We start from the raw sequence: 25,047 nt of genomic DNA on the forward strand, positions 1-25,047 counted from the left end.
AACAACAAAGAGGTTGTTATAAAACCCGCGGATAAAGGCGGTGCAATTGTGGTTCAAGACCTCTCTGATTACAAAGCTGAAATCTACAGACAACTATCAGATGGCATAAGCTACCGTCTCTTACCCAGTGATCCTTCTAGTGATTTGGCCAATAACATCCTAAGGGTGACCCAAGAGGGATTGGATACAGGTTTTTTGAGCAAACAGGAATTTGAGTTCCTCAATCAAAAATTTCCCAGACTGGCCACGATCTATACCTTACCTAAGGTACATAAGAACCTTAACAAACCTCCTGGCCGTCCAATCGTTTCTGGATGCGGTTCCCTTTTAGAGCCTCTCTGTCAATACGTTGACTTTTTTCTGAAGCCCATCGCACTCCATACAAAAGCCTATTTACGAGATACCACACAAGTCATTAACTTGATAGATGGTCGACCTTTTAATCCAGAAAGCTCTCTCCTGGTTACATGTGATATCGTATCACTTTATACGAGTATCCCCCAACAAGAAGCATTGGATGTAATAAGAACGGTTCTAGACACTCGAACTGCCCCTCTCCAGGTCCCTACTGAGTTCATTATCCAACTTTTGGAAATTGCAATGATGCAAAACTTTTTCATTTTTCAAGATCGATTTTATTTGCAGACTAGGGGCGTGGCGATGGGGGCCACCTTTGCTCCAAACCTAGCTATAATTTTTATGGATTATTTTGAACACCAACACATTTTCCCAGCCACCAATCCTTTTAAGGAACATCTGCCCCTGTGGGTAAGATATATAGACGATGTCTTGTGTATTTGGGACGGTGATGTTGACCAACTTAAAGTCTTCCATAACTGGCTTAACTCCCGGAATCCGGCGATTCAGTTTACGATGGAATCAAGTAAAGAAGTTATACCTTTCTTAGATATCTCTATTTATGTTGATTCAGACCAACTGCATACCACCCTGTTCAGGAAGCCAACTGAGCGCAATTCACTCTTACAATACCAAAGTCACCACCCTAGGGGGCTAAAAGACAACCTGCCAGTCGGCCAATTTTTTAGGATTAGGAGAAATTGCTCCTCAAGAGCCGATTATTTTAAAGAATCGGAGGTCCTGAGTGAGCGTCTGATAGCACGAGGGTATCCAATTAGGTTGGTCAAGAGGGCAAGAAAGCGCGCATGGTACAATCCTCGGGATTCCCTCCTTAATCCAAGTGACGCCTCACGTGCTACTACCGACCGCGTGATTTGCGTCACGACTTTTTCAACTCGTAGTAATGACATTAAGAAGATCATTAATCACAACTGGCCTTTGGTGGCTGACGTCATCAACCAACAGGAGTTGCCCCTTCACTCCTTTAAGAGAGCGAAAAACATAAGGGACATGGTGGTTCATTCGTTCCTTGAAGGCGAGAGCCAACCTACTTTAACGTCCCTCTGGAATTTGCCCCCAGTGATAGGCCACTACAGATGTGGTGGATGTACTGCCTGTGAAACCACAGTCCAGACTAAGACATTCGACCACCGCGGACGGACATATACTCTCAAACACTACACTAATTGTAACTCTACTGGAGTGATATACATCATTCGGTGTCCATGTAGTCTTTTGTATGTGGGTCAAACGCAACAGAAAATCAAGGCTAGAATTTCCTCCCACTGTAGTAGATTGAGATGCAAAGTGGCAGGGGCCCCCCTCGTGGACCATTGGCTCACAGCTGGCCATTTGGTCACTGACCTACGGTGGTTCGCTGTTGAAAAGGTGACTTTGGGTAGAAGGGGAGGTAACCTCCTATCTATCCTGAATACACGGGAGTCTAAATGGATGTCACTTTTGGACTCCATAAAAAACGGACTAAACGAACAAGAGAGTAGTTTATCTCAACTAGCAGCCTTAGGGTGAATCACCTAACATGTCCCCTTCTTTGGTACACTTGAACCCCAGTAACTGAGATTCTGCAGTCTATCCCCCTTTTAATACTTGGGCAATAATACCCCTCCTTGTCTTGGCCTTAGTGGGTTTTCATCCACCTGTGTGTGAGATGCACCCGTAGGTCAGGATCTGTTCTAAAGTACACCCCTTTTTTAATTGTGTTCTGGAACAATGTATGAATCGGGTTTCATCCTCCTGCGTGAGAGATGCCCCTCCATCTTTCATTACTTGATGCCACGTAACTGTAAATTTGGGAAATGGATAAAGGAATGGGTTTACTTCCTCCTGTGTGAGAGAAGCACCTTTTTCTAACGAATGACAATCCATATGGTGTAAACGTTAATTGTGGTCGACACTTTGTATAAATGAGATTTATTCTGTGACAGCATGTATTTTTCATATATATTAATTTTATGCAGGCCGAGACACTCCCTACGAGTTTAAAATCACTTATTTAAACCATCCGCCCTCAACGCGGTGGACTCGAGTATTTTGTTCATTTCTATTTTGAACCAACATCAGCTGGTCCCGCCCACAAACTCCGCATTGCTGCTTTGCGGAGTTGCTGTCTGGATTGATCCTTGCAGACGCTGATCCTTGCTGACGCTCTGGCAATCGTATGTAAGTTAAATACCTGACGGCCTGTTTTCCCGCCGGCCCCTTAAAGGCTTGAAATTAATCACGATCCCGTTCTTTTAGGAAGCACGGCACTACGAGCCCCGCTCACTAATCGCCTTTCCTCTGCGGTGACCCGCAGCGAAAACACCGGCTTGGCTCTCAGGCGGAAAGGTCGCAATCCCCCTTCCCTGTGGCAATTAAATGTGAGTAAAATACTTGACGGCTTGTTTTTCTGCCGGCCCTTTAGAGGTTTGAAATTAATTACTACCTTGTCCGTTTAGGAACCACGGGACTACGAGCCCCGCTCACTAAACGCCCTTCTTCTGTGGTGCCCGACAGCAAACACTGGCCGCGTTCTTAGACGGAAAGGTCATACGTCACCTTTCTTCGTAAGTGAATACGATCCTGTACAGGAGTGTCTGTTGCTCTTTCTAAATATACTAGCTTTCCTCTTTAATTATTTGTTCGTTGGCAGGTTGGATGTTGACAACCACCCCTACCCGCCTTCGTGCTAGCAGTCCCTGTTTCAAGCAGGCGGCTCCTCACATTACCAGGGTGACGGAGACCGCTTACCTTGGTCACAGTACAAACTCTTGTAAGTTCGCCATTGTGGCCCTGAATTAATTCATGAATCCTATGTGCCATAATTTGCTACATTCAGTAACATGAGTACGTTAACTTATTGATTTCCAGCGGGTCTGGATGGTCCTTTCTCACAAAGAGTGCCCCGCCCGCTGTTTCTCCTGGTGCAATAATTTCGCCAGAATTTCGAGGTATTTAAGTATTTAATTTCTAATCTTCTGAATACGAGTGAGGCAAGAAGCTTTGTTGTTCCACTCTTATGGCAGCTCGAACTGTTAATATTAGGCTCTATGTGTAGGTTTTGATTTATCCTAAGATGTATTTCGACATAAGTGCATATACATACTTAATTGTTGACCTTCTCCTCCTTTGTTGATGTTCCGATCATTAGTGAGTGACCGCGACTTAACTGCGTGGCGCCTACTCTGTGTACAGAGCCCTTCTCACAGGCCGTACCCCATGGTAAATTAAATTTGTTGGAATATTGTTAAATTAATCGCTTGGTTTAGACTTGGACAAACAGTCGTCTTCACCTTGTACTAAAGTCTAAATGTTTCCTCCCACAGTGTGGCCCCTTCCCCTTCCCTGTATGACGTCCTGATGAAGACCCCGTGAAAGGACTTTTACTCAGCCTGTTATTAGGGGTCGAAACGTCGACTGTTTGTCTTTTGTTGATACACCAGTCACAACCCATATTAATTTGAATTACCATATGTGCTGGATGTTTTTTGATATTTTGTGAATTGTCCGATTTGGGCCGTATCTTTGGCCTTTATATTTATATTGTTAAAAATTTTTTGTACAGTGTCATGTAATCTTGTAATAATCAGGTCACTATCAATACTGTGTATTTTTTTCTCTTATTTACCTTCTAGTTTCTTTCTCTCCTTCTCCCTTCCTCCCCCCCCCCTTGGGGCTTGCTAATACTGAAAATCTGTAATTTTTGTATTGAAGGTAATTTTTGTCTTCTACTCTTTGGTAATAAAACTTTATTACCTTTGGAAATTTTGTTGATTGTCTTTTTATAATTTGTTACTAATTCCCTTTTTTGTGTGGCCCGCTGGCATACACCACTTTTACGGGGACCCTTTCCTATATATGTATTACCTAGCACCCAGGTCCCCGTGACTACATGGGTTTAACCCCCCTTTTATGTAACACAGGCATATTAGGATGGCTGCGGTTCTATGCCTTTCCACGGCGACATTTCCGCCGTGGAAAGGCATACGGTCTTTTTTTTGGGGGCCCGTTGCGGGCCCCCAGGGTTGAAGGAGGGGTGGGGGTTGCACATGGGGGGTACCTATGGTACCCCCCTGCCTTTGCGTGCACGAAGCGGCAGGCACCACGCGGTGCCTGCCGCTTCGTGCATGCAATGGTCAACATGCACTTTTTAACCTTGCGGCGGGTGCTGCTTGAAGCAGCATCCGCCGCAATGTTAAATGTAGAGGATGTGACCGCCAGGGTGGCGGTTACATCCTAATTGCCATGGAGGGCCCGCCGCTGCCCATGCGGACGGTCCCTCTTCCTTTGGGATGGCGGACGGACGCAGGTCCGTCCGCCATCCTAATAGGCCCCTATGTTGGCATGTACACCATACATGCACGCACCTAGAAAATGACTTGAGTTGTTTTTTTAATTGACGCACCAGTGGGGGCGAGCAACAAGAAGGGCTGGGGAGTGGGGAGGCAAAACAGAGGGCCAGAGTGGGGGGGAAGTAACACAGCCAGAAGGAGGTGTGGAGTGTAGCAATGCAGGGGGGCACGAAGCAACACAGACGGTGGGGGTAGGAAGGAGGAGCAACAGGCTGAGATGGAGGGCGTGGATGGGGAAAGCAACATGGTGACATGGGGTGGGGAGAAAAGGCAACAGGCAAGAGAGCAATGTGGAGCAGGTTGAGGAAATGCACATGGGCGAGCAAGCACTGGGGAAGTACGAAGGAGGGAAGGACAAGCAGCAAGAGAGAGAGAAGGAGGATGCAGTTGGGGGAAGCAACAGAGGGAGTGAGCAGGGAGAAGAAGCAATGGGTCAGAGAGCAACATGCACAGGGCAGGGAGAGGCATGGGTTAGAGACACCAACACAGAGTATGGTGTGGGCAAGAGAAGCACACTCAGAAAACTGTTTGAAAACTCATGGACTGTCTTGGAATGCTCAAGAGAAAAAAAACGTAGGCCCCTGAAAGTAAGCAGTGAAAGACACAAATTTGCAATTGTGCCCTAGCAGGACACACACAAGATGATCACGGTAATCCATTGAAAAAGAAACAAGCATATGTGAGTGGCAGGAAAGCATACCAACGGTAAGCAATTTGCAGGCTCGAAGCCTTTGTGTTTTGGTGGTAATTTCACAATATGCCTGACAGCAGACAGCACAAGCACTGTCTAGTAGGCTCGATAAATAATGTAACGATAGAAAGACTGCATTCTGAGATCTTCGAAAAAATATTCTATCAGTTATTCTATTTAATGCACAAGATCTGCAGCTTTATGAAGTTTTGTGGGATAGTTCTATGCCTCGGTGTTGAGCCCCTTGCAGACATCTATCTGTATCTTGCAGCAATTCTGAATTCCAGGAGGGTGATCTTGTTCATTTTATCAGTCTCAGAGGCATGCCTTGATTAGCCTTATCACTCTTGGTAGAAGTCACTTTGATGTCTGTACCATTCTTTCTGGAACTACTTTATTACGCTGCCACTAAGCAGTCCTCTTCTGCCTCCAAGACATCTTACTTAATGATTCCTTTCTGGACACAAGAATTCGAAAACATGTTAAAAATCCATAGTTTTTAAGTTGTACCAGGTAATCGTCATGCATGGTGAAAAATACTTTAACCAACCATATTAATATTCAAAAATGTTTCTGTTACTAGTGTTCTTAAGGGATGTATGTCGTTACTACGCATGCTTTTACTACGCATGCCTTTACCACGCAACTTTTACAACACAAGTCGTTACAACAACTTGCTTTGGGGGGTGCTGGATAGTGAATAGTTTAATTTACTATTCCAACTCCAGTCCCCGTGGATAGTAGGGAAGGTTTTGGATAGTAAATTAAACTATTCCCTATCCTACAGCGCCCCCCAGTTGCGTGGTAAAGGTAGTGCGTGGTAAAAGTTGCGTTGTAAACGCTGTTTACCGTTCTTAAGTATGGCTCAAGTTTGGGTACCAGTTCTGTGCTGCCCTTCGATGAAATGCATGTGGCAGTGGAAGGGACATCACACACTATTTGACCACCATTCCTATCACATGGTTAACCCTTTGACCTATCCTTAATCATTCAAGAACCTCTCGTTTACAATACAGAGGTCAGCTGGAGGCAACAAACTGTAAATAAAAAAACAGGAATTTTACTTTTACTTTCCTATCCTACTGCTGCAATGGCCCCTGAGACCATGTTTAGCAAGGACAGTGCCACAAGTAATGGCATTACTATTATAGCAGCCTCTAATTCTGGTTACCCCTGGTTGAGATCAATGTGTGCTGTGAGGGCACCATGAGCATTTTCGGGTTGTGCTCAGTTTCTGTGATTCTTATGTTATTATTGCCACCATCTTTATAGACCTATGCTTACTTAAGACCTGGAGTAGCCTCCCGCTCTCTTTTCTAAGAAGATCAAATCATTTTAAAATGTCTATATTATCAAAGTTCACTTTTATTTTTAACACAATCTCCTTAGATTTCAACCTAGATGCCATTAAGAAATTACAAGGTGAATTAAGCAGCTTTATTTGGTCCACTAAAGGAGTAAGGATTGCTTTGAAAAAAGTTTGTCAGAGGAAGATATATGGGGGGATAGCAAGCCCCGATTTTCTTATTGTCAGGCATTTCATTTTAAGACTTTTAGATCTCTCCTTCTAGAAAAGGATTTCTATGCCTCACTCTTTAACCCCTTCGATGCTGATGACGAGCTCGTCATCAGCTACGGTGCTCGTGTGCTGATTTTTGAAAAATCCAGCGCACAGCGGGAAAACCGTTAGCGTGCAAGGTGTTAAGACCTTGACAAGGGACCACACAGAGAAGGCTGATTTCTTCTTGTATACATTTTGCCATCCCAAATACTCAAAAACAAAAAAAGTCAGGCTACAGATTCTGACGGCTACATGTAAGACATGGTATCAAATAGGACGGTCCCTGGGGATACCATACTAATGTATCTCAGCCCCAATTTGGGACTCCCCAGTTACTCCTATATGCCTTTTAGATGAGTTGGCAGCTAACCTTGCCAAAGCCAGTATAAACAAATGGGGTCAAATTCTGCTGGAAAAAACATTAGTTCTGTGGGACATTTTAGATGTCAACAGCAGGTCGTCTTTCAAGGTTCAAGTATTACCAATTGATGAGTTGGGCAAGAGAATTGGGGAAAGTGGGGAAAGGGAGTACGGACTATGAAGTCAAACAGCAACTAAGACCCACCCCCTCAAGCGAAGGAAGTTGCAAAAGGGTATTGGATGTTGATAAAAGCAGGGAGACATCTGGACGAGGGGTCGGCCAGAAATACAGATGGAAGACTTATGGCAAGTATCAATGACTACCTTTTGGTCAACTATAAAGTCTGCAACCTTCTGGAAAAATCATGTTTACACAGTAAACAGGGGATATTGGACACCGAAGAAGCTGTCCAAGCTGGGGAGAATGGAGGTGAGAAAGTGCCCCAAATTTGGAGAGGAGAAGGCAGATGACATCCACATGTTCTGGCGGTGCCCTCTTGTAGAGACCTTCTGGCAAGATGCGGGTAAGATGATTAACGAGGTTATTGATAAAGACATTAATGTAAGATTAGCAATGGTAATATTTGGGGTCATTGAGGGGAGCCATAAACCTGTGAAATTGTCTAAGAAGCAAAAATCTTTATGGTTTGTCTTAATACTATTGTGAAGAAGGAGATATGTTTAAAAAGGGTACAGTATACTCCCCCAACAGGTAGTGAATGGGCTCTATCTGTCCAGAGGATAAGTTCTTTAGAACGCAAGAATTCATCGGCTAAAAGAGTAAATCTTTGGGAGATATGGGAAGCCTGCAAACAAAACCTTAAGATTACAAAGGCTGGAGACAGTGGGACAAATGGAAATCTGTTCCTCTGATTACAATATCAATAGCCAAATCTCTGGGAAAGGAGTTGGGACATGAGGGTCCAAAGAAACAAATCCCAAATACTCATCCCAGATAAATTGCTAAAGAGGCTGCGGAGCAGGTTCAAAGTGCAACATGGATGAAAGTCTTGTCTCTATTAGTAGGGAGAGAAAATCGAAGTTGCCTGCTTGATCTGCTAAACCGAGCCCCTATAAGCCCTATAAATGTAAAATGAGGACTATAAAAAACCCTCTTGTTTACAATAAAGGGGCTAGCTGGAGGCTACAAACTGTAAATTAAAAAAAAGAGACATTTTAGACCTAGGTTTACTTTCCTAGCCTTCTACTGCTGCCCTGACCCCTAAGACCATGTTTTGCAAGGAGAGTGCAATAAATAAACAATGGCATTTTTTATTTTAGCTTCCTCTAATTCCTGTTACCCCTGATTGAGGTCAATGTGTGCTGTGAGGGCACCATGGACATTTTCAAGTTGTGCTGAGTTTCTGTGATTCTTATGTTATTATTGTCAACATCTTTACGAATCGAGGAGAGGATGTGGCGCGGCGACCAGAGCTGCCGACTAGGGAGCTGGGGATCCGGGATCAAGTCTCAGCGCAACATCCTGTGGTTTTGGGAATCTCCCCGTGCCCATGGACAGTGCCCAGATACCCTCACTGGTGATAAGCCGCACTATATAAATCTACAAACTTTACCTTTATGTGGATTACATTTCAGACTATTACAGTGACCAAGCCAGTCAAAACCATGAATATTGGATGGGCGATTGAACTAAGGTTTTTCATGTAGTACCAAGAAGTACAGCTTCATCATTCAATGTGTAATGAAGCAGGTACATAAAAGATTTTTACTCCTGACATCAAGAGAGCTGTCTTCTGTACTAACATCTTAGCGTGCAAACAATGTATAGATAGTGTGTGCTGGGAAGTGCAGTATGAACAAAACAATACCGTAAGAAATATTTTTATGCTGCATCTTTTGCAACTCATTTTCTGAAAGCTTATTTAGGGGAAGATAACAAAATCTCTTAAATAAAGATTTGTAGAGGTTGAGACAAATTCAACAAGCCCCAGACACAAAAATTTGACATTTTTAAACAGTCTCTTGGCCCAATGTCACATGTGTACTAAAATGTAGCATTAACCATCCATTCTTTTAAAGCTCTTTCAGGAAAAAACGTAAATAGCATAAAGGATGTTTCATGATCATAAACACCGAGCGGAGAGATTAAACACGAATGAACGTTCTCTAGTGGAACTCCCACCTGCCATTGCCTTGATAAAAGAGAAATTGACTGCAGTGGAGGCTAATGTTTGTACACAAGATATTTGCAGATGATGCTGAAAATAGCTCCCGTCTCAACAATATACGGGTGGTGGGGCTGCCTAAGAAGGTGGAGAGTGTCAGCATGATAGACTACCTTGAAAACTGGCTACGCACAGAAGTTGCGTCTGAGGGCCTTTCTACCTTCTTTGCACTCGAGTGAGACTACTCGCAAGTGCAACCAAGATCCTGAGAGTACATTTGACACACTGGACTAAGCCGACTAGAACATGTCCCGGCCTCTAGATCCACCTAGGGACCCCACGTTGCAGGACATAATCCAAGCTATAACATCCTCCCGCAAGGTACTAGAATCTAAAATAGACACTATCAGCACAGACTGGGCCTTTTACGAGATGATCATAAACACCGAGTGGAGAGAGTAAACACCAATGAACGTTCTCCAGTGGAACTTCCACCTGCCATTGGCTGAAGTTGCACCTGAGGGCCTTTTTACCTTCTTTGTACTCGAGTGAGCACATCAAGTCCCATCGAGTCCCATCAAGACCGACTCAACGGGGGCCCCTCTGAGACCAGTAGTAGCCAGACTATTCTAATACAAAGATCGTGATCACATTTTGGTGCAGGCCCGACTCCGAGTCGACACCGCTATTGTAAGGATTTTATCATGAGAAGTACAGAGACAAAGAGCATCATTCCAAGATGCTAAGAAGAAACTGTGCCAGCCAGACCTTAAATATGCAGTGCTGTTCCCGGCGAGGCTCAGAGTAGTGACCTTGGAGGAAGCTCAATTGTTCCATTCCCCACAAGAAGTTTGGGACTGGCTGGACTGCCAAGGAGTGCGGGGCTCTGACCGGAGCCCTAGACAGCAGCGGGCTTGCAGCACCGTCCTTCGACAAAAAAAGATTGCGATGGGGGTCTGCTGCCTCTTCGCAAGCCGAAGTGCAACTCTGGAAGCAAAGCATGATGGAGGGGGTGGCTATGAGTGGGAAGGAAACGGGACCTCCGACGCTGGAGCAGAGTGCACCCACACAAGATGTGGACTTTGGTAGCTGCACCGACATCTCAGAGAGTTTGAGTCTGGAGATGCCCAAGGTGACACTGAGATCATTGGATCACATGATCTGAACTGTACAACTAACTGGTAACAAGTTTGAGCAGCAGTACTGTAACTTGGTAGTCCCTGGAACGGGATAACCTGGGAAATGCATTGGTTACTGAGCTGGAATTGAAATGATTCTGAGGTAAGCTGGGTGGGAGATTCGTTGACTGGTGGCTCTCCATCCCCTTCTATATTTTTTAATACACTTCCCATAAGGGTCCAGAAAGTAATAATGAATGAGTTAGACCCATTGATCACTGCTTTTATATGGGGACGGATGCAGACGGGTGGCGCTAGCAATGATGCAGCAAGCAACAATGGCTGGTGGGCTGGCGGTCCTGGACTTTGAGACACATTACATAGCAGCCCAACTGCAATGGTTGATTCAGGGACTGGCATACCGGTGGGATCTGAGTCAGGCTCCGGGCCCCTTCGTGCCACCCCTATCTGATCTCCTTAAAGTGTTCCTATGAGTGCACAGGTCGCCTACGAATGACTCTCTGGTGTTTCAATGCTGGACTAAATGCTGGAATAGAGGATTACAGAAAATATGTACTAAAATTCCATACTCCCCAGAACTACATCTGGGGTTACTGAGGGCACTTCCCCATGGCGGTAGCCAGCGGGGACTTGATATTTGGATCGGGGTTGGCGAGGAAAATGGGAGACCTTTTTAGGGATTCGGAACTGCTTCCATCTGAGGAATTTACTGCAGAATTCGACCTACCTCTCCTGCACAGAGCGCTCACTGCAGCAATAAGAGAACACTGGGCCACATGAACTACTGAGCCTCATCCATTGCAGAGTTGTCAATATATAGCTCATCATCAGGAAACGTTTTTGGGGATTAGATAGTACAATTAAATAAAAACATCGGTTTTACACTTAAATTACAAAAAGTACAATTTGTAGAAAAATACTTAACATCACAAATTAAAGAACTAACCTCTGATACCATTGGCATAGTGTTCTATCCATATCAATAAATTAACCTGTTGCAGCAGAATCAGTATACAGGGACAACCTATATTTTGTTTGTAATGCAGGAAGCAAATACTGTTTACTTCTGGCTAACCTACTTTAGCTCAGAAACACTTTTCTTAAAGCCATACCTGCAACTGATTTAATACATTAATCAAATTATATAAGAACTGAAGTCCCAAATAACCAAGTGTAAAGTTTATATTATGTTGACCTAATTCTAATGGAACAGCTTCTACTGGGGCAAAGTAAGGCCCAGTATTCTTCTCCAACACCTTCCTGCTTTTCGGGTTTAGAATTCCATCTAATTTCAAGGGAGCAGAGCCATACAGTGCGTTTGGTGCTAATTTTTTATTAGAGATCTTTAACAAGGGGCTATTGCAAGATCTCCAAAAAGGAGCTAAAATGACACAACCCATTCACAAAGAAAGCCTTAGACCTAACCATCTTCAAGTGGTCTCTCCAACTCAGGTTTTTATTAATTAATACACAAAATGTTCTGTATTGTATTATAGCCCTTGAATGTAACTATGAAAATGCCAGTAGTATGTGCATGTTTTCTCTGCCTCACTTTGATCTTATTCAAATTTATAGTTAAATAGTTCCTTCTCTTTAGCATATTGCTGCAGGGCATTCAATTGCTTCTACAAGCCCTTGGGCCTCTAATCTAAAGACTACCTCCATTTCCCATGCTCTGGTTATATTTGCTTCTTCTTACTCATATTTTGTACACGCAAAAAGATTCAAATATCTGTGTAATAAAACAGCATCATCAGTTTTCTGAAATTATTTTAAGGTCTTCCTTATGAACTTGTGAGCTATGTAACACACATTTATCAAACCATCCACTGATGCTACTATAAAATACAGTGTTTCTCATATGCAAAGGATTAGAAAGAGCTAATTGACACTGATGTTTGCAAATATCTGTTGGAGTACTTTTAGCAGAAAAAAAATGTCTCTAATTTAGTGACCATGGGTCCACATTGTCGAGAGGTTAGGCAACCACAATGGTTTACAGACCTAATAACAGCAGTGTGCTGAAATCTTTCAGTAATCGGAAGGTGATTGCTTCCTTCCCGGTGAATATCTCCATAGAAAAACATTTAGCAAATGCCAGTAAATCACGAATAAAATAATCAATCAGAATATCAAGTTTTCCACCTAGATATGTTATCTCTGTTGGTAAATCTTTTTCAAAGCGACTATTTAGGGTAACAGACTCTTATTTCAAACACCCCTTCTTTCAACACCCCCCATGTGGGCAGGTTATTTGAAGCACACATGTCATACGCTAACTACATATTTTTCTTACATTGGAATCTATCTATACCATGAACTAAAGGCTTAGAAAAGTTACTGTTAAAGTTTCCACCAATCAAAATCCGCACGTGGGGCACTTAATGTTGTAGGACTATACTATGCTTTTCTAATTTATCCAGTGCACCAGGGATGACCTGGCTTGGCAGTTTGGGCTGGACTGTTCCCATGAGTAACAGGGCAAGGCTGATTTGCATATGGCTGGGACCAAACTGGAGTGGGGTGGCGTGTTGAGCAAAACAACGCTGGATTATACACAGATCTTTGCGACTGGGGGTGAATGTTTGCATTGTTCAGCAGTCTGTCCATCATCTGTTCTTTTTGCTTTTGTTGACCTAAGTGGGAAGGGCATGCCCAAACGTGGTCCCGTGCTCACTGTGTCACTGGATTCAAGCTGGCCTGGCTGATGACGGGTGATACGCCAAAACTTGTCCCGGGATGCTTGTTTCCGGTCCAGGGAGGACTTGGCTTGGCAGTTTGGGCTGGACTGTTCCCAGGAGAATCAGGGTCAAGTCTGTTTTGCATATGGCTGCGTCCAAACTGGGGTGGTGTGGTGAGCAAAAAAATGACGGATGAAGCCCAGATCTTTGTGACTAGGGGTAGGACGGGTATGCCCAGACGTGGCAAATAATAGAAGCACAAGATAATTGTATTTTGAAAGTTCTATGCACTTTAATCATGATTTAATGTGTATTTTTGTTTTACCAATTACACTTTTTTTAATTTCCAAATGTGATTCGTGATTCGATTAGCTTTATTCGATTTTGAAATATAAAATCATAAAAGCACATTACAATATATATACACCATTACATTTCATTTCATTTCACAGCAAGTAACATTGTAGCATAAAATCTTTAAGAGAGATCAGGTACCAAATAGATCATTGCGGAGTATATAAAGTCAAAGTCTGGATATTAACACCCCTCACCCCAGAGCCGTTTCAGTCCAGCCAAAAGTTACTCTCTTCGTTGGTCTTGTGTGGGGGAGGAGTGATACTCTGGGATAAAAGTCAGATAGTCCCCAGGTGTGTATAGGTCCATCACCTATCTGCGGTTGCCAGGTCTGGAGGTATGGGACAACGTTGCTATTTCTAAACTTTATTAACACCAGATCGCCAGGTATCTCTTTTCGAAGCGGGCCTAGCCAACCCACCCTTCTAACACTTTGTATTCTCCCATCGATATCAGGAGGCAGGGGTCTATTCTTTGTTAACCAGAACAGTGCCTTATTTCTCAGTTCCTGTTGACTTTCAGTTTTTCCATTTGTAAGTACTGGCACTCCAGAAAGGACGCACACAAACGGGACAGCCTCCGGTGGTAATTGTATGTGGTTTGATTTTCGTGGCATGTTCCCTGGATTGGGAAGTGACCCTTTGGGTGGTATAATTTCTTTGTTCTGCCCAGTTTTGAGGGAAGAGCTATGTGCTATTGTAGGTTTGGCGGGCACTTTCAGGGTGGGTGGAGTTAACATACGTGGGACTGCTGGTTGGTGTTGGTCAATATTACTTTGGGGAGTTGTTAAAGGCACTACAGTGTTGCATAAGGGTTGTATGTGAGTGGGACCTGTCATACTTTTTAGGAGTAGCGAGTTTGTCTTAGTCATTTCCTCTATAGCCACGATCCTATCCCCTAGAATGTTCATTCTTTCTATCCCCCCCGCGGAAGCCCATTATCCTAGTATTTGATGCCCTACTCTGACACATAATAGAATCAACTTTGTTTTTCTTTATTTTCAGGCATCGATTTGAATGCGCTGTTAACTAACCCCGGAAAACTAATACGATTCCATCCTCCATACAAATAATGCTACTGGGTTTTGTGTGAAACTGCCTGAAATACTGAACGATCTCCAGCCCCAGGTAACTGCTTTTAGCTTCCAGTCCAATCTCGTATGAAGTAGGGTGACCAACCGTCCGTAAATTTCACGGACAGTCCGTAATTTCAGCCGTCTGTCCGTTGTCCGTGAAGGATTCTTTAACGGACGCCATTTGTCCGTCATTTTAACCCCGTGCACCGGTCGCACTAACCTAAAGCCGGCACAGCTTCCACCCTCCTCCCTTCTTGACTCTGATGCAAAGCTCAGATACCCCGCAGCATTGGAGAGGCACAGCGGGATGGCAACCCTCACACCTCCAGCCCTAGATGAGCTGTTAAGAGGTGCTTGAAGGTGACAGAGGGGGGGGGGGCGGCAGCTTCAGGAGCAGGGGCGTCTATTCAGATGCAAACAGACCTGAATGCGCCATGTCTCTGTGATTTAGTAGGGCTTCACACATTCCATTTCTGCCTAGGGCCCCAAACATCCCAGAACCGGCCCTGATTGCACGTGGTTCTCTTCACAGAGCGTAATTACTGTCACTAAATTATAAGCAAACCACGGTTCTTCTAACATGCCGTCTTATTGTAATAAAATTAAGAAATGGCACAATCGCATGCATACTGATTAACAAAGTATGGAGGACAGTCAGTTAAATCAGTTCTCTTGGAGCATCTCCTTTCAGTACTGTACATCACAGTGGGGGATGGCAAAACTAACATTTTGGAAAGAGCCTGTCTTCTCGTTGTCTTGTCCAGGAGGGGGTGAGGAGCCCTACCCCACCCTGGAAGAGACCAAGATTATACTAGAATACTGCATGCCCACCCCTGTGCCCACCCTGGTGGATCCTATTCCCCCTCCTGTGATGGCTCCTGTCCCCCCCGCCTGTGATGGCTCCGGTCCCCCCCCCTAGTGATGGCTCCTGTGTCCCCCCCCCCGGCCTGTGATGGCTCCTGTGTCCCCCCCCCCCGTGTGTTGGATCCCGTCTCTGCCCTGGGTGGCTTCTGTCCCAGTCCTGGAATGGCTCATGCAGCGAGGGTGAAGTTCTTGATGGGCCTCTTGTCAAAAAGGGTCTGCTCAAAATTAATATGAAAAGGTGGGCGAGTAAGTAAGTGAAGGGATGAGTGGATGGCTAGATGGATTAGTGAAAGGGTGAATGGATGAATGAAAGATTGAATAGATGGCTAATGAGAGAGGATGGATGGATTGATGAGTGAGTGGAAGGATGAAAGATAGAAAAGGTAAATGGCTGGATGTATGGGTGGAAGGGTAGCTGGATGGGTTAAAGGGTGGCTGGATGAGTGAAAGGATAGATGAGTGAAAAGTTGGATGATGAGTGAGTGAGTGGGTGGATGGATAAGTGAAATGATGGATGGATTGATGAATTGATAAATGCAAGGGTGAATGGATGGACGAATGAGTGAAAAGGTGGATGTAAGGATGGAAGAGTGAGTGAAAGGGAGGGTAGATGGACAAAAGGATGAATAGATGAGTGAAGGAGTGAAAGGATAAATGGATGAGAGAAAGGATGGATGAGTGATAGGGTCAATGGATGGATTCATGAGTGGATTAGTAGATGGATGGGTGGGTGGATGGATGGATGGAAGGAAGGGTTGCTAAGTGAAAGGGTCGATGGAGAGAGAAAGGGAGGATGGATGGATGACTGATAGAGTGGAAGGGTGGAAGGATGAGTAATTGGGTGGGTGGATGAGTAAGTGAAAGGATGGCTGGATGGGTGAAAGGGTAAATGGCTGGATGGATGAGTGAATGAATGGATGGATGGGTAGAAGAGTGGATGGATGAGTGTACAGATGGATAGGGTGAAAGGGTGGATTGATGGATAAAGGATGGATGAGTGAAAGGATGGATGACGGGATGGATGAGTGAAATGATAGATGATGGATACATGATGGATAGGTTTGCAAATTGTTGAATATGTTTGGATATGGCTGGGCTTACTTCTATACTATTGCGTGACCTCTGATGTGTCTGTAAAACGTATTCAATTGTCCTGAAGTTTTGTCCTGAATTTTGGCCTCCTGTCCTGAATTTGTGTCCTGAATTTCGACCCTTTGTCCTGAATTTTTACACTCACCGTCCTGAATTTGCACCAATGCCCGTTGGTCACCCTAGTATGAAGTACAAAAACACCCGGTTCCATTCTCCTAGCTCACAGTCCCGTGGGACACAGCAAAGCTTTCCTTTCTAAGGCACAGGCTCCAGGGACTTCTTCCGCCTGCCACGTGCCAGCTTGTACCTTGAAGGGCGTCGGGAACGTAGAGTGCGCAGGCCTACGCTTCAGCGACGCACGTTCAACAGAACTCACTGCCACCGCTAAACATAAAGACGTTTGTGCCGGCTCAGTGCGCAGCTCGGCTGCTGTCTTATTTATTTATGGATATCTACTTTTTAATTACTTGGCTGCATTTTAAGTGGCGCTTTTTCAAATTGCTAAGCTCATCTCCGACGGATGGAGATCGAGAGTTGAAATAGAAGTGAATGTGTTAGGTGTCTGTTCTGGAAACGTTGCATATAATACACCAAGCCCTCTAAGGAACAGCAGGAACAAGACAGGCTAATAATAGCTCTACTGATGTAGCACACATCATTCTCTGTGAAGAGTCTGAGAACTTTGAAAAGTTTGTAACAACTAACTTTAGCCATTGACTTATTTGCATTGTAATTTTTTTTTGTTCTTACTACCCCCTATTTGGCACGCTGAAGCGTGTGCCCTTGTGGGTAGCATGCTGCCCTGTGTAGGGTTTGTTGCTGGAACCGTGCTATCTTTGTTTTGAGCCTATGTAGGAAGTAGCTATTCTTTCAACACACTGCCATGCAGGTAGTTTATTTGAAGCATACGCAATTGCATAGATGAAGTAAAAGCTCAGATAATCACGCATTGAAGATTCCACCATTCAAAATCCACACTTGGGGCACTAAGGGCTAGATGTAGGTAAATCTAATTTACCAATTCATAAATACCGAATTTTACCGATTCGGTATTTATGAATCGCTAAATTAGAAGGAGGCAGATGTAGGTAATTTTTAAAACACAATTACCGAATCTGTAAGATTCGGTATTTACCGATTCGGTAAATACCGAATCGGTATTTCCCATTGATTCCTATGGGCTTTGAAGCCCATAGGAATCAAAGGGAAATACCGATTCGGTATTTACCTAATCGGTAAATACCGAATCCTGGCAGGGGGAACGGGGTGTCACTTTGACACCCTCTAGCACCCCAAGTGCAGGCTTGTGTGCCATGTGGCAGACATACATGCCCTAAGGGCATGTCTGTGTGTCACATGGCATAGGTGTACATGTGACATAGGTGTACAGATGTGCATGTACACCTGAAATCAGTATTTTACCACCCAATAGGAGTGGGTGGTAAATACCGACTCCTAAAGGGCCTGTGGCAGTCTGTGAAGTGCCACCTACATCTCGATTTACAGAATCGGTAAATATACCGATTCGGTATTTTACCCATTCTGTATATTTACCGAATCGGTAAATTTACCGATTCTGTAAATCAAAAGCCCCCTACATCTCAAAAGCCAAATACCGGTCGGTAACGGCCGAAATTATTTGGGCTCCTACATCTGGCCTTTTAGTGTTTTAGGACTGTAATTTGCTTTTCTAATGTATCCAGTCAGCTAACAAAATAATTAATTTCCCTGCTTGGGTTAAGGTAAACTCTTAAACTAATGAACTCCTTTATAATATTATTGTCCTTAGATTCAACAGCCAATTGTACTACCAGAGCAAAAAAGTGAGGTTCTGTTAGCACTGACCACAACAGCGACGACGCATTAAAGATAATATGCCAAGAAGATCATGATTTTTTAAGGTTTGCAATGCAGGGGAAGGTAGCAGTCATGTTCTTTGTTAAAAAAATTATAGTACACATTACTCAATCGAGTTATGGCATCTAAAGTAAACAAAAATACTGCATGAAACAATGCATAGATTTTGCGAGGAGTTACAATGTTGGGGATAATCTCTCATTGATCCTTCCAATATCTGCCATGACTATTGAACACAGCAAAGTCCCAAATCCAAGCAGTGCAACAAAACAACCTTGAATCAGGTCTTACCTGTCAGACCTTCCCTATTCTTCCTATCAGCTCATGATATTACATGGTTACTTGTATAATGAGTGAAAATCAAACCTTGTTGTACATTACCTAATCATTGGAGTGATTTTCTGTTACATGTATGAGACAATAGCACTTACCGTTTTGATCTTTCAATGTACTACTGGCTTCAGGAGTATCCAGTTGTGGCAGACAATCCTTTAGATGGTTTCGTACCCTAACACATGACACAGGACCTTCGCCACACATTCTGGCTGGCCTTAAATCGACGTTATTTCAGTCTGAAAAATTAGCTTTTTCAAGTCTTTTCTCCAGACCGGAGTCTAACATCAGAAGCATTCTATTGCCTCTGGAACAGCGCATTAGCTCAAAGGTCACTTCGAACTGGTCTCAGGGATTCTTAGAAACCAGAGGGTATAATACAGCACTGAAGTCCCCTTGTACTACTTTGAATGTAATGAAACATTATTAGCTAAGTTAGATACTGTATATCTATGCTCAGCTCTGTAACACCACCAGTAATAATTTCCAGCCTTTCAAGTTTCCATCATAAACTCCCCTTGTGGTTGAGTAACCTTAAGCCATATAGAGAGGAACTTCATGAGAAGAAGCAACATAGGCAAAAGACACAGTGTAACGCTCATAATGTAACCCGCAGTAATCAGCAATTTAAAAGTAACAGTATACTTTTTAGGGCAAAGACATTTTGCGTCTTGCTCACAAATTGACCTTGGATAGCAAAGTCCTGCAATGCCCTCGTGTTGGTAAATATCCTGATTCATTCAGACACTATTTGTTCATTAATGGAGTTTTATACAGCTCGAACATGACCCGTCTGGGTATCAGAGCGCTGTACATTTAGCAATCAGGTCGTATAAAAGGGAAAAGAGAAGAACAAATGACAATCAGAGAAGGAATAATCATGACATTACATATATACAGTCTATCATTAAGTATATCAGTTCAAAGATCCTCAGGAGTCCATCCAACGGTAGTCGAGCTGAAGAAGGATCACGGATCCTAGAGCAGGAATCCATGCATCAAGAGCTTTTTTGCTTATTTTTTAAAGGAGGCAGTCAAACATGTTTCCTGATTTCAGGGGTTAAAGTGTTCCAAATTCTGGGAGCAAAGCCAGAGAAGGAGCGGTTATAGGTTTTCTTTTTTTTTTTAACTTCTGCAGTTTCAATAGAAGGGTGTCAGTGCTTCTTAAGGAGCACCGGTCCCTGTATAGCTTGAGTTTTTTGGCCAAGTATACAGGAGTATTATGGTGGAGGGACATGTGCATCATGCATGCAATCTTTAATTGGATTCTAGCTTCATCCGGGAGCCAATTTAGATGCTTTAAGTCTGGAGTAATGTGGTCTATTCTCCTGGAACATGTTATGAGTCTGGCAGCTGAATTAAGTGTGGCCCTTAACGGGGCCAACTGTACTTTGGGTAGGCCAGCAAGAGTGGCACTCCCGTAATCTAATCTGGAGATGACCAGAGATTGCACTGCCAATTGAAAATCCATAAGGGGCAGGAAGGGTTTGATTTTCCTTACAGTGTTAATTCTGATGATTGGCTCCTCTGATAGTTGCAATAGATTCATCTTGCATATTAGGATGTTTGTCCAGAGTAATGCTGAGAGATTGAGTAGAGTCAATAATGTGTGGGAAGTAGTAGATAGCTGCGAGTTGTTTGATCCAATCTTCTACAAGGGCCGAGAGATTGTGGGGGGTGATCAAAATGAATTCAGTTTTTGAGGGTTTGAGCATGAGGTGATTGCGGGTCAGCCACTGTTATGTTTTTAAACAGAGTGCAATTGAGTGTTTTTATATCTTCAGGTGAGGAAGTTTTCAGATACAATTGTGTATCATCAGCATGCATGTGATAATGAATGTTTGAATTCTTTAAAATGTCATTAAGAACATGAACAAGTTGATTAGCATGGGTGAGAGTGTGGAGCCTTGAGGTACTCCAATTGTTACCAGTGTAATGTCTGATAAGGAATGGTTGATTAGGAGTCTCTGAGTTCTGTTTTGAAGGAATGAAGCAACACAGTTTAAAACGTAACTAGATAACCCCATTCTCTTTTCGAGGTCATTCATCCTGTCATGTTTGACCGTATCAAACGCAGATAAGAAATCAAGAAGTATAAGTAGACAGGATTCATTCTGATCAAGCAATCTTAGGTCATTATCTGCAATATGTGTCAGAGCTGTTTCAGTGCTATGACCAGTTCTGAATCCGAATTGGTACCGATCTAGAAGTTGGAATTCAATGTGGTTGCAGAATTGTAGGTGTGCACATTTCTCCAGAAGTTTTGCTAGCGTCGAAATGTTAGAGAGTGGGTGAAAATTGTTGTAGTCAGACTGGTAAGCATTAGATTTTTTTAAATTGGTTGACCTGTTCTATTTTTAGGTTATCAGGGACCATGCTGTGAAAGAGAGATACTTTTTAATCTTTGTTGATAAAGGGAGTATGGAAGATCAAGGCTCTTTGACAAGCTTAGCAAGCTGTGGACGATTAAAATGGTTAGTTGGTTTTGTTGAAGTCATTGTGAGTATGTCAATTTTGTCATGGATTTTGAAGGAGGACCAAGTAGCCTTACTTTTTGCAATACACCCATTATGAGGGGAGCTGACCAGGTGCTGCACCGGATGAGACGGGACTGGTCAAGGCTGATCAAACGCTGAGAGACTAGTTGCAATTTTATTCAATCTTCCTTGTCTTATTCATGAAATGGACGAAGAACTCATCACCATTAGGTAGGGGTTCCTTGTCTAAAGAGTGTTGTTTAGAATGGGAAGTTGTTTGCTGTTTGATGATTTCAAAAAGATTTTTGGGTCTATTACTGGTATTATCTAGTTACACCAGATTTAATTTTGTCCTGAAGATGGTCTCAATGATTTGTTGCAGAGAAGACCGAAATGTCGACAACTAATCCATTCTCTTTAGCAATTGTTAAAATCCAGATATCTTTGAGTATTTGATCCTATGTATAGGACAGACTCATAACTTCACTGTTTGGAAATTGATATACACATTGATAACTAAGATATTTTCCTTGTATTTAATTGATATGTCTGTTGTCAATGTGATTTCAGTCTCTGTCATTGTATTTCTTTGTACCCCTATATATTTGTTCTGTGAATTTAACATAATTATTTTGTTATTTTATGACTTTTGAAACATATTTTTCTATTATTCATCACCAGGTTGTTGTAACTAATTTACTAATTTGTTTAATATAATTTTGATTTTCTCTTTTGAGTGTTATTAGATATGACTCCATGAACACATTCTTTGAATTTCTATAATTTTGTGTTTCAATAATTCCCTTGTAGGTAGCTTTACCTTTCAACTCTTTAAGGGATGGGCACCAACATTTCAAAACAAAGCTCTATATGGATTGAGAGCTTGCGCAATTCCAGATGCACTAGACTGAGTAAAGTAAGTACAATTTACAACACCATGACAACTTGAAGATTGCTTCGGGAGTGTCACCTCAACTTGTGACTGCATGCGGTCCATTTCACACCAGGTGTGACCAAGCTAGAAAGTCAGACACAAGTACAAGGGCTCACTTACCTGCCTCACCTCTAGGAGTATGATGCAAGAGGATTAATGGAGCAATTATAGTTAACCAGATTCAATGGACCAGGATGATGATGCACTACAGATGAGCAGCTTGGAGAGGTAACCTTGCTTGCAAGCATACTTTTCCACAATGACAAGGAATCTTTCACCCCCGAATGGTGAACTCACACACCTGCTCTGCACACATTGGGGCCTATTCACAAATTGACTTTTGTAGTATGTTTATTAGTACTCCTATCTTTTTATGTTTGGAGATCCCTGGCCCGACTGCGGAGTATTTGTGCACCTAAGTATATGTTTTATCTGTAAATGTGTGAGGGACAGAGGGGGTGCCTAGAAAATGGGTATTCTTACTACTAAAGGGGAGGCTTTACTTTTTCCTATACTTTACCTTTGCGAGAATTCCAAGTTAAAGGTATACTTATTTTAAAATTAAACAAAAGTATTAAAATATGTTAAAATATAATTATATTTTTAATTATGCCTACATTTTCAAAAATACTTTTTTTTAAACGTCAAAAAAGTTAATTTAATTTAACAATATTTCTGATGGAGTTCTATTTTAAGTTTCTGCCTCCATTGTTTTCTATGGGAGGGTGTTCCCGTATCAGTTGATGGCCATGTGTGGTGCTGAACTAATTATTTCTCTTTTTTGGTTGTAGTAACTTTATAGTGTTTCAAGGGGTGGAGACACGTAAGTGTACACTTTTGAATAGCCAAAAGTAGTAAACTTATTCAAAAGTGTTAGAATAAACTTACATGTGCAGATTTACTCACTTGTATAGACTCCACTGAGCTGACGTCCATCAAACTCCCATGTAGTTTACTGTGAGAGTGTTTGTAGACAGTTGTGGAATTCTGGGTAAGCCTTGATTTCTCAGCCACAGCTACCACTGGAGAGTCAAGGACGGTAAACATGATTTCGCTATAATTTGCACGAAATAGTATCGGGCACCCTAGGCCAGGAGGCAGAACATGCTATCTCATTTTTAATATTACAAGGTGCTCCCTACCCACAACATGACTTTGTGAAAAAGCCTGGCAATCAAAGCAGAACAGAAACTCTGATTTCCTATAAGAGCTGGGCCATAGACATCACATCATGGATCTTGAGCAGGGTTTCACATGCTCTACAGTTTCTGAGCTCCAGCACTCCTCACTCCGACTACACAGCATAAGCCTATGTACTGCAGAGCGCTTGCATACATAGCCACCTACATTTGATTTGGACACCAGAGGTTCCCTAGCACCACCAGATGAGTGGGGGACTGGAGGTTAGGGCTATGGTTCTTTATATAAGTCGTGAAGTTGATAAGAAAAGGGCGCTTCACATACTGCTCAATATAGAAAATAACACAGACGTGTAACTTCCGACTATTTCAGTGACACTCGTATTGTTATTGGAAGTATCCTGGCATAAGACGCTGTACTGTGACACATAATAGAATCAACGTTGATTTTCATTATTTTCTGGCACAGTGATTTGAATGTTTAATTAACTGACATCGGAGAATTCACACATGATTCCATCCTCCTGAGAAATAATGCTCCTGGGTATTGTGCCAAACCCTGAAATATTGAACTCTCTCTTTAGTTCCTCTCCCAGCCCCAGGTAACTCCTTTCCAGGGCTGTTTTTAGCTTCGACTCGAGTCCTATTTAGTACAAAAACATGGTCCATTCTTCTAACCCACAGTCCCGTGGGACACAGTAAAGCGTAGCGTTCCTTTCTAAGGCACTGGCTCCCGGGACTTCTTCCGCCTGCCACGCGCCAGCCAGCCTGGAACGTAAAGTGCGTAGGCCTACGCCTCAGCGACGCACGTGCAGCATAGTTCACTGCCACCGCTAAATATGAAGTTGTTAGTGCCGGCTCAGTGCCGGCTCGGCTGCTGTCTTGTTTATTTATGGTTATGTACTTTTTAATTACTCGGCAGCATTTTAAGTGGCGCCTTTTGAAATTGCGAAACTCATCTCCGAAGGATGAGATTGAGAGTTGAAACGGAATTGAATGTGTTAGGTGTCTGTTCTGGAAACGCTGCACATGATACACCAGGCCCTCTAAGGAACAGCAGGAACAAGACACGTTAATAATAGCTCTACTGATGCAGCACACACCATTCTCTGTGGAGTGTCTGAAAACTTTGTAAAGTTTGCTATTCAACACATTTTAGCCCTTGCCTTATTTGTATTGTTATATTTATTTATTTCTTACTACCCCCATTTGGCACCCTGCTGTGCGTGCCCACGTGAGTAGCATGGTTCGCTGTGTATGGTTTATTGCTGGAAAGGGGCTATCCTTGTTTCTAGCCTATGTAGGAAGTGTTTGCATGTTATGCATACGAACCACTGAGGCCAAGTTAACGGTTTGGGACGCAAAATATAGCGGTGTGATGGTTAAAGGTATGTAAATTTAGACCAACGTTTTTGGTTGGTAGTATGCTAGCAGCATTCATCAGCTCTGCGGATCCCTTTTGCTGGTCAGGTCCACCTAGCTGGTTGCTGCGAAGGGTTGTCTATTTTGAGGTATTATGGGCCTGTGCAGGCATTGGTGGAACGGAAGAGTGTCAGAGATCTGCCATGATAGATTGTCTTACGGTCATCTTTTGTTGAATGTCATTAGACGAAGTCAAGGAACGGTTACAGTATCTGGCTCGATGGGACCTGCAT

At 43.1% G+C, this 25,047-nt stretch overlaps 1 protein-coding gene across 5 annotated transcripts in view; it reads right to left on the minus strand.

Annotated features, from left to right (window-relative positions):
* TSPAN4 (tetraspanin 4) overlaps positions 1–25,047 on the minus strand; it is a 2,988,612-nt gene that overhangs the window by 870,147 nt on the left and 2,093,418 nt on the right. The gene's annotated exons all lie outside the window — the stretch shown is intronic.

Source organism: Lissotriton helveticus, chromosome 3_1 (genome assembly GCF_964261635.1).
Source record: "Lissotriton helveticus chromosome 3_1, aLisHel1.1, whole genome shotgun sequence".
In the NCBI taxonomy this organism is placed as follows: Eukaryota; Metazoa; Chordata; class Amphibia; order Caudata; family Salamandridae; genus Lissotriton; species Lissotriton helveticus.